The sequence below is a fragment of the Pristiophorus japonicus genome, chromosome 3, assembly GCF_044704955.1.
Source record: "Pristiophorus japonicus isolate sPriJap1 chromosome 3, sPriJap1.hap1, whole genome shotgun sequence".
Taxonomy (NCBI): domain Eukaryota; kingdom Metazoa; phylum Chordata; class Chondrichthyes; family Pristiophoridae; genus Pristiophorus; species Pristiophorus japonicus.
The window spans coordinates 303359092-303373983 of NC_091979.1; positions in this window are offsets into that span (position 1 = coordinate 303359092).

Consider the following 14892-nt stretch of genomic DNA (forward strand, 5'->3'; position numbering starts at 1 on the left):
CTCTTAATTAAACCCTTTGGACTCCTCTGCTGAATTCTAAATTTCTCTCAGTCCTCAGGTTTGTTGCTTTTTCTGGCCAATTTATATGCCTCTTCCTTAATTTCCCTTGTTAGCCATGGTTGAGCCACCTTCCCCGTTTTATTTTTACTCCAGACAGGGATGTACAATTGCTGGAGTTCATTCATGTGATCTTTAAATGTTTGCCATTGCCTATCCACCATCAACCCTTTAAGTATCATTTGCCAGTCTATTCTAGCCAATTCACGCCTCAAACCATCAAAGTTACCTTTCCTTAAGTTCAGGACCCTAGTTTCTAAATTAACTGTGTCACTCTCCATCTTAAAGAATTTTACCATGTTATGGACACTCTTCCCTAAGGGGCCTCGCACAACAAGATTGCTAATTAGTCCTTTCTCATTACACAACACCCAGTCTAGGATGGCCAGTTCCCTAGTTGGTTCCTCGACATATTGGTCTAGAAAACCATCCCTAATACACTCCAGGAAATCCTCCTCCACCGCATTGCGACCAGTTTGGTTAGCCCAATCAATATATAGATTAAAGTCACCCATGATAACTGCTGTATCTTTATTGCATGCATCCCTGATTTCTTGTTTGATGCTGTCCCCAATCTTACTACTACTGTTTGGTGATCTGTACACAACTCCCACTAGCATTTTCTGCCCCTTGGTATTCCGTAGCTCCACCCATACCGATTCAACATCATCCAAGCTAATGTCCTTTATTACTATTGCATTAATTTCCTCTTTAACCAGCAATGCCACCCCACCTCCATTTTCTTTCTGTCTATCCTTCCTAAATGTTGAATACCCCTGGATGTTGAGTTCCCAGCCTTGGTCACCCTGGAGCCATGTCTCCGTGATGCCAATTACATCATATTCGTTAACTGCAATCTGCACAGTTAATTCATCCACCTTATTCCGAATACTCCTCGCATTGAGGCACAGAGCCTTAACGCTTGTCTTTCTAACACACTTTGCCCCTTTAGAATGTTGCTGTAATGTGGCCCTTTTTGCTTTTTGCCTTAGGTTTCTCTGCCCTCCACTTTTACTTTTCTTCTTTCTATCTTTTGCTTCTACGCCCATTTTACTTCCCTCTGTTTCCCTGCATAGGTTCCCATCCCCCTGTCATATTAGTTTAACTCCTCCCCAACAGCACTAGCAAACACTCCCCCTAGGACATTGGTTCCGGTCCTGTCCAGGTGCAGACCGTCTGGTTTGCACTGGTCCCACCTCCCCCAAAACCGGTTCCAATATCCCAGGAATTTGAATAACTCCCTTATACACCACTCCTCAAGCCACGTATTCATCTGTGCTATCCTGCAATTCCTACTCTGACTAGCATGTGGCACTGGTAGCAATCCTGAGATTACTACTTTTGAGGTCCTACTTTTTAATTTAGCTCCTAGCTCCCTAAATTTGTCTTGTAGGACCTCATCCCGTTTTTTACCTATATCGTTGGTACCTATATGCATGTTCCACAGGAATACACATCAGATGGGCGGGGATGGTCTGGGATGGCTGAAAGCAGATGGAGGACCCTTTTGTCATGTAATGGAACCCATCAGTGAGAGATCAGATGAATTGATCAGTACTCAAGCCATCAAAATGACTGAGAGCCCCTGAGCACGGGAACCTCAGGACAAAAGAAGTTATTTGGCCACCTGGACTTGTTGGAGCCTTTATCCCCAGGAAGAGCCCAGTAACAAAGGCACAGGCTGAAGATGTGTTTCATGCTCTTTAATTGGACTGCCTCAGGCAAAGGACTGTAAAGTCCTGTCCCCTCAGTACAGATTCACACGAGGCATGTAGTGAAGTCAAGGTCACTCTGGACCTGCACCTTTTATTTCACAGCTCTGGAATGCTGCACTTGCCTGAGACCTGTGCTTATATACCTGTCTCTTGCAAGTGCACCCCCGGTGGTAAGGTATGCTGGTGGTTACAGCTCATATCTTATTACAGTCATGTATAGCATGTTGGGATACAGTTATATATAATAATGTAAGATACATGACAAGGACTGTTTTTTGGCGCGAGGGTTCAGCAAGCATTCTTCAGGTATAAGAGTAGGCAGTTTGCAGCCATCTCTCTCTCGCTCCTCTTCTACATCTGCTTGCTTCGTTCAACGCACTCAAGGACAAAGCACTCCGTCTGGGACGGAGAGAAGAAACCAACGAGCAAAGAGAGCCTCACTATTTCAACTGGGAAGCTGACCTTGAGACTGGACTTGAAAACCACAGATTGGTACGGAACCAGAAGATACGCCTCATCAGGAGAAGCACCGAGTAAGACAGAGGGGTAACTGGTGAACATTATCCCAGCCCACACATCCTTTAGACCACCACATAGTGTGAAGGGGTGTCATGTGTCCCAACCAAGCCTTAGGAGTTTAGTGGGGAAGTTTCTGCGCTGCTCATAGGCATATGCACAGTCTGTTGGACAGATTCGGTGGTGCCCTATTGAGCCATGCGTGGGAGGGGTGCTCGACACAGCACAGTTGCTGGAGGGGGGGGCCGAGAAACCATTGGCTCAGGACCCTCGTGGCAAACAGTTTGCCATGAATAAGGGTAAAAGCGGAGGCCTGGTTTGACTCCGAGGATCTCGTGAATACGGAGGCCAGAGTACTCTGTCACATGAGCCTGGCCTTTAAAACCGGCTCAGAGGAGGAGGTCAAACCGAGTAAGGACAAGGTACATGAAATGAAGGCCAGTGAGACTAGTAAAAAGGAATGGTGTCAGGAAGGGTTAGCACAGGGAAGGCTAGGACGTGTTCCAGGTGTGGGAAGACAGGACACTGGAGGAGAGACTGCCCGGCCCCGAGGAGGGGGCAAGGCAAAGGGGATCCTCCAGTGCCTGGGACACAACCTGTCGAGGCGAAGGGAACAACCGCGGAACAATTTGATGTTCTGGTGGCCGCCCTTTGGACAGTTTTTGTGCCAGAGCAGGGAAGGGTAGACGCTGCCGTGAGCAGGGAAATTCCGACCGCTCCGGTAATCCCAACACCCTGACTAGCACACACCCAGCCTGAGTACCTGTGTTCGCTCACGTACGATGAGTGGAGTAGACCATGCGTGAGGGTGGGGATGGAGAAGGTAGAGGGGAAGTACTTGGTGGACACCTGAGCTTCGAGCTCGGTGATCCATGCGAGTAACCTGACCGATTGACCCTGGTCCAGCAAGGTTCCATTCAGTCTCGTGGGGTTCACCGGGAACGAGCAGGTGGGGCAATGTCCAGTCCGTTAGCCATAGATTTAATATCCCTCCACACTAGGTGGGAAAGCGTTTTAATAAAGTGGGAACAGCCAGGGTCAGGAGTCCTAGGGGCTGACTTTATGTTAGCCCACAAAATGATAGTGGATTTGAGGAATCACTGCCTTTGGGGAGCAGTGGGTTCCGATAAGGTGAAAGAAGTTGTAGTGATCCCAAGGAAAGGGGAAGGAAAAGGCAACATGTGTACCATGAAGCCGAAGGGGAGTTACGACCTGGAGCAATTGGCCAAGTACCAGGCGTACGTGCGGGACAACCTCGTATCGGTCACCACACACAAACACGACTGTGGTAGGGTAACGGGGGTGGAAGTGCGAGTACAGGGGGACCCCATGTCACAGCCACAGAAGCAGTACAGTTTCCCCAGAGAGGCACAGGCCGACTTGGAGACGGCACTGGGATCCCTGGTAACACAGGAAGTGTTGAGGCCCTATAGCCACACACGTGACCTCACCACTTTGGCCGGTTAGGAAACCGGACCAGTCATGGAGAGCCACCGTGGACTATCGGGTGCTCAACAAAAACATCCCAGCCTGACCGCCCGCAGTCGCGGGCGTAGCTGACCTGAGGGAATATTCCAGCAACCGCAACCACATTCACAGTGCTGGCCATTTCAAACAGTCTTGGTCGATTCCTCTGAAACGGGGAGACCAGTACAAGTTTGCCTTCAGCTTTAAAGGACAGCAGTACACATGGATATGCCTTCCCCAGGGATTTCATAACAGCCCCTCCATATTTGCCCAGTGTATGGCAGACGCCTTAACGGGATTCAGCAGACCCCAGCAGTTGGTGCAGTATGTGAACAATTTGCTTTTGTTCTCCGATGAGGGGGAGGAGCATGGTCTGCTGCTGAGAGAGACAGGGTTCAAGATCAACCCTAAGAAAGCTCAGATCGGTCAGGGGGAAGTACAATTCCTCGGGCTGACCGTAAGGGCTGGGGAAAGGCCTACAGACGAGGCCAAACAGTAGGCAGTACAGGAGTTACCAGCCCCCACGACCGGGATGGGGGTGAGATCCTTTCTGGGACTCACGGGGTACTGCAGGGATTTTATTGAGGATTACGCCACCATGGCAGCCCCTCTGCTTCTGCTCCTCCGCAAGGGAGTTGGATGGGGGTGGGATGAGGACTGCATGGCCGCGTTCAATCACCTCAAGGGAGACCTGCAGACGGCACCCGCATTGGGGGCGATTAATGGTGGGGAGGACTTCTTTTTGGAAGTAGCAGCCAGCGGGGACAGTTTGAGCACAGTGCTGCTCCAGGAGCGGCACGGCAAACTGCGACCCGTGGTGTACTCGTCAAGAGTCCTCACGGGGATATTCCAATTGCGAGAGGCATCTCCTAGCCACGTATTGGGCCGTAAAGCGCTCACAGCTCTTTACGTGATCCTCCCTGATCATTCTACTACCCACCATACCCCCACTCAGGTGTTATTAGATGGGAGGATAAAGGACTGCACAGTGAGCAGTGCTCGCCTTGCCCGCTGGACTTTATTGCTCTCACAAATGCATCTGAGAGTGCAAGGGCTGTGTGAGCCCAAGTTGGCTGCCAACATGATCTACCCAGAGACGGCCCACAAGTGTACGGTGGAGGGGGTTATGGGACGTGGACGTAGGATTCCGGGCCGGCTTACACCTAACGGGCCACAAGATCTACGTTGACAGGTCTAGTTCGGAAGTGAGCAGGGAGCGTTTCACCGGGTGCGGGATTTATGACCCTACGGCTGGGATAGCAAGGGCCATTAAACTCCCGAACACCCTGAGCACCCAGCACGCCGAACTGTCGGCAGTGGTGTACTTCGTTACCCTCACCGACGAGTTCCTGGTCCCATACACCATCTGCTCGCATTCCATGTTTATATGCAATTCATGCACCGAATACTTGGCCATCTGGGCTCATCGCGGTTTCACATCCGCAGACAGGAAGCCCTTAGCAACAGCACCATTGCTGAGAAATGTCTTAGAGGCCATGGGGACCCCAGGATGTCATTACATCCACAAAGTAAAGGCTCACTCTAAGACAGAGCCCAGAGGGGAAGGCAACCAAAGGGCAGACAAATTAGCAAAGGAGGGAGACAGGGAAGGCATTTTCTGGGATCCATACGGGTCCAGCCTAGTAACAGCGATCCAGGACAAAGGTGGGACACCAGGGAGTGCAGGGGTAGCATTGGCCCCAGACTTGATGCAAGTCCAGGCACAGGATCCCGTCCTCAAGGTCATCCTGGGGCAGCTAGCTAAGGGCGGGAAGGTAGAAGGCCCGTTCGGGGTAGTGGGCATCACCGTAAAGGAGGGGATGCTCTTTAAGGGGGCTTGGTGGATAGTTCCCGAGGTGCACCAGAGGGAATTCCTCCAGTTGGCCCACAGGGGCCCAGGAATGGGACACCCCGGGCCGGAGATTACCTGGCAAAGGGTAGAACAGGCAGGATGGTGGCCGCAACTGAGGGAGGATGTCCACGATTTTTGCGCAGACTGTCTGGTGTGTGCGGCGAACAAGCCCGATCCGCAACGTAGGAAGGTTCCCCTGGGGCACATGAGAAGGGTAGAGGGACCATGGCAGTCGGTACAGGTCGATTACATCGGGCCATTGCCCACCGCAAAGGAGGGGGTTACAAGTACTGTTTGGTCCTCGTGGACGTTTTCTCGAAGTGGGTGGGAGCCTTCCCTTGCCGATCAGCCACGACATTGGCGACGGCAAGGATCTTGGTGAGGGAAGTGTTCTCTAGGTGGGACTGTCGCACATCGTGGAGTCCGACCAAGAGAGCCACTTCACAGGGCAGGTCATGCAGGCTACCTTGAAGGTTCTGGGGATAGAGGGTAAGTGGCATGTGGCTCACAACCCCCAGTCATCGGGGGTTGTGGAGCGACTTAATCAGACTATCGAAGAAAGGCTGCGGAAGGAAACAGGGCCGTCCCCGAAAAGGTGGGATGAGGTCCTGCCGTTAGTTTTGATGAGGGTCTGAGCCAGCCCCTCCAGAAGCACAGGGTACTCCCTGCATGAGCTCATGACTGGTACGGTCATGTGCACGCCCAACCATGTTCTGGTGCCAGTTCTCAGCGAAGGTCAAGTGAGAGATGTAAACCAGGATAAGTTTGTCAAGAATCTATACGAGAGGTTGAAGCAGATTCATTGGCAAGCTGCCAGTAACATGGGGAAGCAGCACCGGAGTAATTGCTTGCTGCTCGAACCCCAGAGAACGCACGAGTGGAAGGCAGGGGACCAGGTGATGGTCCGAAACTACGCTCGTGTAGGGACGTTTGAGCCACTGTATCTGGGACCTTACAGTATAGTGGATAAGGCAAGCCCCATGGTTTACACGGTTAAACTTCCAAGCGCTCAAAGTGGTTCCACGTGAACCAGTGTAAGTTGTTTAACCTGGGGGAAAGGTTAAGGAAAGGAAAGAAACACCAAGGTGCTGTAAACAGCATGGTGGACGCGGGTCTTCCTCCCATAGTTTGGGATAGCGAGGATCCCGTGGTGGGGGCTATAAGAAGGAGCAGCAGGGTCCCACGGCCAGGGGCGCCGTGGACGCCTCCCTACACGCCAACCAGGTGCCGTAAAAGGCCCAGGCAAGAGGCACCCTCGTGGGGCCAGCCGGTGGCACGGGTGGTATTGTACATAGTTTTATTTTAAAGTGTTTTGGTTAGTTGTAATGAAGCCAGACCTGTGGAGGTAGACCCTCTCACAGCAAGGTGCTTGTTAGTTTTGTTTTGCAGGAAGCCGAGGATGGAATAGAGACAGCCCTGAGACTGGGCGTGTTGGCCAGGAACGGGGCACAGCAGGAGGGGACACCGAGTTATCCTTCCTCTACGGATGTACTGGGGGAATCGGACCCACCATGACACAGGGGACACGGACGGGATGGCAGCCTACTTCCACGAGGGAAGGTGGCCAGGGTGGCCTGGGGTCGAATTCGACAAAATACTCCCGCCACGCCGGGTTCACATATGGGGAGGCTTCCATACAGTGTCCCAGACTGAAGGTCACAGCCACACGGGTCGGGGTGACCGAGGGCAAGCGCGTATGCTTGAAGTACAAGGAACACATTCCCCTGGGACGGTGATGGTGGCTCAGGAAATTGAGTCAGGACACGGGGAACCAGACAGCGGACTGGGAATGACTGGGGAACGATACATACTGACAGATCACAGGGTCACAGGGGGGAGTGGAAGTGTGCTGGGACAAGTGGTGGAAGGAGGAACAGGGAGTTTATGTGTGTAAGTGGGGGTCTGAACGGATCTGCCCAGCGGGTGTGTCGATTGCCTTTTCACGGCAATGGCAGGACGCCGGGGCTGGGATCAGATGGGATCGGAGTATGGACTCCTGCATGATCCCAGACTCTCCCAACACAATAAATGCCACTGAACTTGTAGCACACAAGAGGAAGCCCCTGCTCACAGCCCCACCAGGCCCAGGGAATGGTTTAGTTTTAGTCCCGACTGGAAAGGTTTTATTCCACAGGGTGCATTACGCGGTTGCGTCAGCCATTTCAAACCTAACCAGAGTACATCTGCCCGAGTGGTGTCCAAAAGAAACCGAGCAGCTGTATGAGGCGCTCATTAAAGAAATGTTCCACCAGTTCTTTGAACTCAGTTCCAGGGATGTCAGTCGGGAAAAGTTGTACGACATGGGAGTGTACGATAAAGTTAGTCCGGGGAGGCAGAGGTGAGGGGTGCTCAATGATGTCACTACAGCGTTTAGCGCGGGTACATCCCTCATCAATAGTATGGACGAGGTGTAGCTGCAGATGCAGGTTAGCGGTTTAAAGGGCCAGCTGCAGAAGATTCTGGGGGAAGGGAACCAAGTGGTCGGGTCGGAGCTATGGCAGGACCTGGCGATGACTATTCACTTAACGAGGTCATCGCGGAGCTGGAGACACATGCTAAAACGGTTAATGAATTCATACGGGAGGACAGGACTGCCTCGGCACAGGCAGCCATGAATGAAGTGTGCGTGTTGCACGGTGCCTGGTTGCTAGGCGAGGGACCTCCGGCAAGGTCATGTCCCATCATAGGTCAGCAACCGGCACAAGGCAGTGCTCAGCCCGTATCATAATTTGATGAGTCCGTGTCAGCTCTGTTTAGCTTCCGAAGCCGACCCAGTCCCAGTGGGTTGCGGTCGGTCCAGCCACTCGGTTATGTGGATTATGTTGCGTATGCCGGTAATGGGCGGGACACCACAGCCAGCACCGGTATACAGAGTGTAAAACATTGGCGTCTTACGGGAGGGGGTGCACGTGCGGTACCATGGGGCCCCACCGTTTGTAATAAAGTGGGAGCACGCCATGACTGGCACTGACCTCAAGGGGTGCCAGAGCAGGGGCGCACACGTCATATTGTGTCCCCAGCACTTGAATGCGTTCGATCGGCCAGAGTGCGGGTTTGAATCAGAGGGTGCGGAGCCTATTAATTGCAGTGTGGAGGTGATGGCCTGGACCCACGTTCCACCTCAGGTAGCATATGCGGGCAACGGGACGTACTGCGTCACGACGAGCGTGGACCAGTACCAGGTACACCACGACACTTGGTGTCCGGTCACCGACACAACTTTCTGCTTCAAACCCCACACCGAAGTTCAAATGGCCCAAGAGAGCATCCTTCCAATCCCAGAGCCATCCACGGTACACATCACGGTGAACGACACAATCCATAAGCTGCAGCAGTACATCACACAGTTCGGATATCAGATTCATTTTCCGCCCGAACACCTCACAACGTTAATAAAAGTCGTCGAGCTCTCGCAGAAACTTTATTTTACACTGGAACAGACAGACGGGATCACAGGGGAGGAAATTAAAGGGATAAAATCCCCACCCTGGTGGGACATTAGTTTGAATGTGGAAGTTCCTCCGTGGGTCGGGATTTGCTCGCACACTCTTGTAATTATACAGTTTCACATTGTAATGTATTTGTTGCGGCTGTCTTGCAAAAGGTGAAGCAAGGTGCTCCAAAGTCGGTGGGAGGCCTTGGTTAAAGGTTGAATCTGAATGTTTTTCTCTGTAAATATATTGTACAAATATGTTTCGTGTTGTATTTTAAGGGATGTATTCGGGGTGTTTAAATGTAAAGTATATAAGGCCAGACTTTCCATAAAGGCCCTCAATGCCCGATTGCCCACTGAGAAGGATCGCTAATGCTCGGCGAAAAAAGTGGGCAAGAATGACCACTTTGAGGGTAAAGGTGTGTAGAACTGATCGCCCGGTGAAGAAAATCGGCATTGCACATTCATTCTTGTAGGGTAAATGGAAAGTTAGCCAAATGGGCCGTTGTTACCGGAATGGACAGTAAGTACAAAAATTTAGGCCGAGGCTGCAGTTGGGCCTACGGAGGGGGGAAACTTAAAGAAAAAATTATTTTAAAAAACACATACATAGCATTCCCAAGACAGTTTTAACCCGAATCACCATGATAAAATTAAAAAAAAATAATTAAATAACCTTTAACTTACTTTTCTTTGCAGGGCCCCCCCCTTACCGTCCTGTCTCTCGGCAATCTGGACGTCAGCGGTTGAGCTGAAACTTACACGCTGGCGGTTATTCTCGGTGTTGCACGTGGGCTGTTTGATCCCGGCGGGCGACTTCAGATGTGGGCGATACCAAAGAAAAAACTTACATGCAAACTCTCGCCGGGCGAAAAACCAGCTGTAACGCCGAGAAAATCGCCGACAATGAAGCCAAAAGTCTGGCCCATAAAGTTGGTTGGAGACCGCGATGTTTTCTCACCAGCGGACGTTTGATATTCCAGAGGGATTCTTGAAATATCAAAGGAGGGACTGTAAGCATCGGTGTAAACATCGGCACAGACTTCAGAATTTTGGACTTTAAGTTTTGGACATTGCTTTTTCATATTTCAGAAGAGCTGACAGCATGACTGGAACAGGCCCAGGTACGATCCACAGGAATACACATCAGATGGGCGGGGATAGTCTGGGATGGCTGAAAGCAGATGGAAGATCCTTTTGTCATGTAATGGGAACCCATCAGTGAGAGATCAGGTAAACTGATTGTTATATATGAATAAAGAGTCTGACTGGATACTGTGAGCTCAAAGTAAAGTGTGACCTTGGTCTTTTATTGCAGGTCTCCAGAGTGCCTCTCCAGCCTGTGAGGCCTCCTTAAGTACCTGTGCTCCCAAGGGATTGTGGGTTCCCTTGGGACTCCAGGGGATGAGCCCTCTGGTGGCTGTATAAGGTATATACAAGTTTACATACAAAACAACACTCCCCCCCCAAAGTCAACAGTGTAACTATTTACAAGGTGAGTCAATTTGGGGCCTTTCTTTCCCTGGTTGATCATCACAGTGCAAATGCTGGTTTTGGTGAATCGTTTGTTAGGCCCTCGCTGGGCTGTTGTGCAGCTGGCCTTGCTGGGCTGCCTGGTGTGTTGGGCCCTGCTGGGCTGCTGCTGGTGATGGGTTCTGCTTTGTGACCAACCGCGGTGCCGGTTGCCACTAGTGTGTATGTTGGGGGATCAAAAAAGGTAGGGTCCAAGGTGGATTGCTCAGGATAGTCCGTGAATCTGAGTTTGATTTGGTCCAAGTGTTTCCGGTGAATAGGTCCATTTGAAAGTTTGACCCAAAACACCCTGCTCCCCTCTTTGGCCACAATAGTGCTGGGAAGCCACTTGGGACCTTGTCCATAATTCAATACAAATACAGGATCATTGATTTCAATTTCGCATGACACATTTGCGCTATCGTGGTATGCACTTTGTTGAAGCTGCCTGCTCTCTACCTGTTCATGTAGATCAGGGTGAACTAACGAGAGCCTTGTCTGAAGTGCCTTTTTCATGAGCAGTTCAGCAGGTGGAATCCCAGTGAGCGAGTGGGGTCTCATACGGTAGCTAAGCAGAACTCAGGATATGCGAGTCTGCAGTGAGTTTTCAGTTACCCTCTTCAAGCCCTGCTTGATAGTTTGCACCGCTCTCTCTGCCTGACTGTTGCATGCTGGTTTGAACGGAGCAGATGTAACATGTTTGATCCCGTTAGGGGTCATGAACTCTTTGAACTCGGCACTGGCAAAACATGGTCCGTTGTCGCTCACAAGGACATCAGGCAATTCATGCATGGTAAACATGGCTCGCAGGCTTTCAGTGGTGGCAGCGGACGTGCTTGCCGACATTATCTCACATTCAATCCATTTGGAGTACGCATCTACAACCACAAGGAACATTTTACCCAAAAACGGGCCTGCATAGTCGACATGGATCCTGGACCACGGTTTGGAGGGCCAAGACCATAAACTTAGTGGCGCCTCCCTGGGTGCATTGCTTAACTGCGAGCATGTGTTACATCTGTGAACGCAGGACCCTAAATCCGCATCAATACCAGGCCACCACACGTGGGATCTGGCTATCGCTTTCATCATTACGATGCCTGGGTGGGTACTGTGGAGGTCACTGATGAAAGTGTCCCTGCCCTTCTTGGGGACCATTACCCGATTACCCCACAGAATGCAGTCTGCCTGTATAGACATTTCATCTTTGCGCCGCTGGTACGGCTTTACCTCTTCCTGCATTTCCACTGGGACACTGGACCAGCTCCCGTGAAGCACACAATTTTTTACTAGGGACAGTAAGGGGTCCTGGCTCATCCAGGTTCTAATCTGTCGGGCTGTGACGGGTGATTGCTCACTCTCAAATGCTTCCATAACCATGATTAAATCTGCGGGCTGCGCCATTTCCACCCCCGTGGTGGGCAATGGCAGCCTACTGAGAGCATCGGCACATTTTTCTGTGCCTGGCCTGTGGCGGGCGGATGGCGTAGTTGTATATGGACAACGTGAGTGCCCATCTCTGGATGTGGGCCGATGCATTTGTATTTATCCCCTTACTCTCGGAAAACAGGGATATTAGTGGCTTATGGTCCGTTTCGAATTCAAATTTTAGCCCAAACAGATATTGATGCATTTTCTTTACCCCATAGACACATGCTAATGCTTCTTTTTCAATCATGCTGTAGGCATACAGACTCCTGGATGCATAAGCAACCGGTTGCAATTTCCTAGATTCACTTGCATGTTGCAATACATACCCGACGCCATACGACGACGCATCACATGCTAGTACCAAACACTTACATGGATCATACAACACGAGTAATTGGTTTGAGCATAACAATTTTCTAGCTTTTACAAAGGCATTTTCTTGGCTTTTGCACCATACTCATTCGTCTCCTTTACGCAGTAAGGCGTGCAGTGGTTCTAACAGTGTGCTGAGACCCGGTAAGAAGTTACCAAAGTAGTTCAGGAGTCCTAGAAACGACCGCAGCTCCATCACGTTCTGTGGCCTCAGTGCATTCTCGATCGCCTCCGTCTTCGAATTGGTGAGCCTGATGCCGTCCGCTGCAATTCTTCTTCCCAGGAACTCCACTTCAGGCGCCAGGAAAATGCACTTCGAGCATTTCAACCTGAGCCCCACGCGGTTGAGTCAACTAAGAACCTCCTCAAGTTTCCGCAGATGCTTGACTGTGTCCCAACCTGTAACCAAAGATGTCGTCTTGGAAGACCACTGTGCGCGGGACCGACTTCGGTAAGCTTTCCATTAAGCTAGAATATCGCCGCGGCTGATCGAATTCCAAACAGGCATCTATTATAAATGAAATAGAAACATAGAAACATAGAAAATAGGTGCAGGAGTAGGCCATTCGGCCCTTCTAGCCTGCACCGCCATTCAATGAGTTCATGGCTGAACATGCAACTTCAGTACCCCATTCCTGCCCCTCGACATACCCCCCGATCCCCCCCAGTAGTAAGGACTACATCGAACTCCTTTTTGAATATATTTAGTGAATTGGCATCAACAACTTTCTGTGGTAGAGAATGCCACAGGTTCACCACTCTCTGGGTGAAGAAGTTTCTCTTCATCTCGGTCCTAAATGGCTTACCCCCCAACCTTATACTGTGACCCCTGGTTCTGGACTTCCCCAACATTAATAAGAACATAAGAATTAGGAACAGGAGTCGGCCATCTAGCCCCTCGAGCCTGCTCCACCATTCAACAAGATCATGGCTGATCTGACCGTGGACTCAGCTCCATTTACCTGCCCACTCCCCATAACCCTTAATTACCTTATTGGTTAAAAATCTATCTCTCTGTGATTGGAATATATTCAATGAGCTAGCCTCAACTGCTTCCTTGGGAAGAGAATTCCACAGATTCACAACCCTCTGGGAGAAGAAATTCCTTCTCAACTCAGTTTTAAATTGGCTCCCCCTGTATTTTGAGGCTGTGCCCCCTAGTTCTAGTCTCCCCGACCAGTGGAAACAACCTCTCTGCCTCTATCCTGTCTATCCCTTTCATTATTTTAAATATTTCTATAAGATCACCCCTCATCCTTCTGAACTCAACGAGTAAAGACCCAGTCTATTCAATCTATCATCATAAGGTAACCCCCTCATCAGCTTAGTGAATCGTCTCTGTACCCCTTCCAAAGCTAGTATATTCTTCATATATATATATATATGAAGAGACCTTTGTTCGTGTTGATGCAGGTGAGGTCCTTCGATGAGTCCTCAAGCTCCTGTGTCATGTAGGCCAAGGTCAAGTCCAGCTTCGTGAACGTCTTTCCTCCTGCCAGCGTAGCAAAAAAGTCGTCAGCCTTTGGTAGTGGGTATTGATCTTGCAGGGAGAAACGATTGGTAGTTACTTTGTTATTACCACAGATTCTGATGGTACCGTCTCCCTTGAGGACTGGGACAATCGGACTGGCCCACTCAATGAATTCGATCTGCGAAATGACGCCCTCTCGTTGCAGCCTGTCCAGCTTGATCTTCACCCTTTCTCTCATCATGTACGGTACTGCTCTTGCCTTGTGATGGATGGGTCGTGCCCCCAGAATCAGATGGATCTGCACTTTTGCTCCTTGGAACTTCCTGATGCCTGGTTCGAACAGCGAAGGGAACTTGTTTAAGACCTGAGCACACAAAGTGTCATCAGCGGGCGGGAGCGCTCGGACGTCATCCCAGTTCCAGTGTATCTTTCCCAGCCAGCTCCTGCCGAGCAGTGTGGAACCATCACCCGGTACCACCCAGAGTGGTAGCTTGTGCACCGCTCCATCATAGGAGACCTTTACAGTAGAACTGCCGATTACGGGAATCAGTTCCTTTGTGTAAGTTCTCAGTTTCGTGCGAATGGGAGTCAAGACTGGCCTTGAGGTCTTGCTGCACCACAATTTTTCAAAAGTCTTTTTGCTCATAATGGACTGGCTCGCGCCCGTGTCCAGCTCCATTGACACCGGGAGTGCATTTAATTCAACCTTCAGCATTATTGGGGGACACTTTGTGGTAAATGTATGCATCCCATATACCTCTGCCTCCTCGGTCTGAGGCTCTGGTTCATTGTGACCTGCCGTGGATCTGTCCTTCTCTGCAAGATGGTGGTTTGCAGGAGTAACAGGGTATGCAGCTCGCCTGCACGTACATTGGAGGTGTCCCATTGTTCCACAGCCCTTGTAAACGTACCCTTTGAAGCGGCATGAATGGAAATGATGATCACCCCCGCAGTGCCAACAAGGTGTTAATGGCCTTGCATTCATCACCCTTGATGGTGGACTCTGAGACATCTGCGGACGTGTAGCTGCAGGTATGTGTGACCTGCCCTGTACGTTGCGATTTGA